The following is a 4,291-nucleotide window of genomic DNA, read 5'->3' on the forward strand; positions in this document are numbered from 1 at the left end:
TGTAATTGCTTGTTGCAATGCACAAAATTCTGTTAAGTGGTACAGTGCCAGGATTCACCTAAATTTGAAGTAAAAGTTAAAATGTATAATGAAATGATTTCATTTCTGTTTATATTGTGAAGTACAGGGAATATGGGACGTTTTGGGAACATTAAAATTGAAGGAATCGAACAGTCATCAATCTCTATAAAGTATCGAAAGATAGAGTAAGGAAACACGTAACTTGTACATACCAGAGCTGGGGTCAGTTGCCTCAGAGGAGTAAGCATCCTCGTTGACCGATCACACCCTTCATGAGCCCTATATCTTGATTAGGTTAACGAAGTACTCCATAGTCATAAACGACATAACAATTGGTGAAACACGTCAGATAGTAGTTGACCTAATGCATATTGTACAAAATGTATTTGCAAATTATATCACTGTAACGACCATATAATTTGTCGAGATGCTGACTTTAAAAGAGAATGTTGAAATCACTTAAACATCAACCTCTCGTCAGTGGCCTGTCTGGACTTCAAAAGTTGACGATGGAGAAGGTGAACTCATAAACTTCAGTATGTAGTTTGCATTTGTTGCAATCCCCTTTACAATCGAGAATAATTATGTGGAAAACATTGGGATTAAAACTTTCATGTAGATCCGATTGAACATCCAATATATGATTCCACATCTACTTGGTATAGGCTATGCATTTTCTCCCAAACTTCGAATCCTGATCTCTTAAACTACACCGAGACAACCATTCATAGAATTTACCTTTTTATAACATTTTGGACCCTTGGACCTATACTGCAATTTCTAAACCCTGTCATCGCTGATCACCCACAGACTGGTTGATTGTATATTGTTGAACGTTCCTCTCGAGAATCTTTCAATCATATGGAACGTCACGATTGCCGGTGAAGGACTTAAAATTTACCATGGAAGAAGAAGAAGAAGAAGCAGAAAGACGAGGAAAGGAGAATGAATTGACAACCAGGGCCAGTTTGTATGTAAATGATATTTCCAAATAGTTGCAGCAAGGGGGATGCCAATTTGGGGTGTGAGGTTATGCCCAAATCGTCGCCGGCGACGATTTAGGACGGGCAACAATTTGGAGTGTTACATAAGAAACCCCAAACCGTCGCCCATTCCAAATCGTCGGCGATTTGGGGTGTCACAACGTGGACAAGTGCAGTGCAAGTGTCGAACGATGGTCTACGATTGCTAAAAAATCGTGCTTTGGTCACGATTGTTTTGAACATGCTCAAAACAATCACCGGCGTTTGTCGATTTTCTGCGATGCAGGAAGATAATGAATGACTATCTCTACTGTATACCTCGACTTATTGCGATTTTTGTGTTCGTACGCTATCGTATCTCAAAATCGTGACAGTGTGACAGGACCTTAACTAATTTGTGGACAGGGTCCATGTGCATATAATTAAACCAATAAAGGAATCTCTCCCATTGGTTATTTACTAGATATATTCCAAGTTCCAAATGATACGAAAATAAACACACTAAGACATCCATTCAAAAACATATAGGTTTCCAAAAAGAATGCAGTGTCAATCAATTTGTGAAGAAAATATGACATTCATGCTATCCCTGAAATAATGGACAATTTGAAGTATGCCTTCAGAAGTTTGTTATGTTGAGGATTTGAAATGACCCTGTGTCGCTTGATACAACAAGTCATCACCACGTATAGAAAACTATTTATAAGCGCTACCAGGACCACGGACAGTAGTAACGTGAAAGTCTTCAGAAGACCATCAGCAACAAAGCAGGTTGTTCTGGAGTATCCCACACTGGAACCATCGCTTACATGATAACTGATCTGTACATATATTGTTACTATCACTGTACACAATGTCAAACTCATTACAAGATATTCCATGAATTTCAGAGTATGTTTGCTACGAGAACTTGCTTTTAAAACCGTAGATTTCGTAACGAATAGCTGAAGACAAAATATACACATCCAGCGTACGACCATCAGCCAAAGGCAATGAGACAGTATTCCAAACAGCATGCACAGTGGAAATTGATTAACAAGGAACCTTCAGACAGTGTTGAATGTATTGGCTATGAAAAGAGACAAAAACAGTGCTAGGTTTATCCTCTTCTGTAGATTTGCGATCTGATGGGTCTTCACTGAAACTATGAAAGCGAAACGTCAACCAAGTGAAGATGCAGATAAGCAGATGATTAAGAAATCAGTTTCCTGTATATATGTGTCACTTAACATTCGTGTCTTATTATAAACTACATGTATTTCCATGTAAAGGTCTAAGCATATAGCTACATCATTTTGTTCGTTAATTTCAGCAAGGTAGCTATTGAAACAAACATTGTATTCAAGAATAAAAATCTCAAAATCACTGCAATTTAGATAATAACTCTTAGGTAGATAAACTTTAGGACAGTGTTGCCATTGTGCTACCATACTATAAGAATATACCACCTGTGAATGTGCATCAGGATCAGAGCGAAAATCATCTTTGTAAAATCTAGAGAGATTGTTAAAGTCACTGATCCTTATTTGGTGTTTCAAATCATTCGTGCCACATCTGATGAGGTCGCTAAAGAATGTTGTCAAATAACTAGACACAGCCATTATATTTTTAGCTCTAGCAAGATGAAACGTTGAAACAATGGGAATACATATTACATCAGATCGTGTAAGGAAAGCCAAAGCGAATTTCACTATTATTTGTTTGAATTGCTTAGTCGTGTGAAACATGCAGTTTGCTAGCTCCACGCGCATCTCGTAGCTGAAAACGTCGACGTTACATATGGCAAATCTCACAAAGAAAACTGATTAGATGTAATTAGTTGTTGTGTGTTGATATTTTCAGTATCACAATGGATAGGTAGACATCTTTCCTGAAAAGGAATATGTGTAGATTCGTGATCATGGAATTGCAGTGATCCCCCGCTGTATTGTCCCCCCTCGTTATAATGCCACCCATGCATATCGCCAAAAAAGTTTAAAGTCCCGTTTTCCTTGTTATGTGAAACCCCGTTATAACGCCATCCCCGCATACCGCCATCCGCCAACGTATTCGCTGTAGTATATATTACCAATGAATTCATGTCCAACACAGAATTTAAACGTGAGTTACAACAAAAGAATTAAACATATTACGATACATCGTTTGTCAACCACGACATGAAAACAATATTCCACATACCGCAAATGATTGTTTTTCGAAAGGAACTACCGCTGTGATAATAAACTTAACTGTTTTAGGAGGAAAAAACGCAGCATGGCTTCTCATTATGATTTTTCGTTAATATGTAGCATATATAAAGTTATTGTACTACGACTACATTATTTTTCTAAATGATCATCACCCTACTTGCATTCGTACTTAAGGTGGATCGATCCTTATGTGATGTCATAGGATTTTGCAAAAATCTTTATCGAATTAAACTTTGAGCATGATAGAAATATGTCTTTTAGAGGAATTTTATTCCCTGGATAAAATAAAAAATATTGGTAAACTATTGATACTGAAATATATTTTACTTTCCATATATAATCAATTATTCATAATAAAAAAATGCTGTCAAGGACAATGACTCCTATGTTGGGATTTACTCTTCTACATGTCTATCATACAAGGATTTCCCTAATATCCACAATCGAGTTTTACATATCTATGAATTAGCATATTTTACGACGTTTGACATTTAGAATTTGTCATTTTGACAAGTTTTTATCTATATCTATTATTCTGTTTAACAAAAACGTTTGGTTTTTTATGTTGATATATACATTGTACTTCTGTTCTGGCATGTCTGACATGTCTATCAACTTGACAACATACACATTTTCTTTGGTTATTCATCAAATTAAACTATATGGAGTGGAAATCAATAAAACTTTTCTAATTTCATCCATTAATATTGATAAGTCGGCTGTGACCGGTCGAGAGGGGATGCTTACTCCTCCTAGGCACCTGATCCCGCCTCTGGTGTATCAAGGGATTCGTGTTTGCTCAATTCTGATTTTTGTATTCCTTATAGTAGTTATGAAATTACTCACTGTTCGTTATCTTCATTTTGTCATAAAGGACATGGATTTTTCCAATACCATACACACTCTCTTAACTCTGCAATTCACATAAACATCTCTGACTCGCATCTGTTCGAGGGTTATCCAAAATGTTCGTGAAGAGTGTGATTTATTTTTTCATTTTGAATTACCGTATATGTTATACCTATAAAAGACTTATTAGATCGCTTTGTTATCTTCACCTGTTCATTATTAATGAAATCAAAGTAAGTTGATTTGGAA

The sequence above is a fragment of the Ostrea edulis genome, chromosome 6, assembly GCF_947568905.1.
Source record: "Ostrea edulis chromosome 6, xbOstEdul1.1, whole genome shotgun sequence".
Taxonomy (NCBI): domain Eukaryota; kingdom Metazoa; phylum Mollusca; class Bivalvia; order Ostreida; family Ostreidae; genus Ostrea; species Ostrea edulis.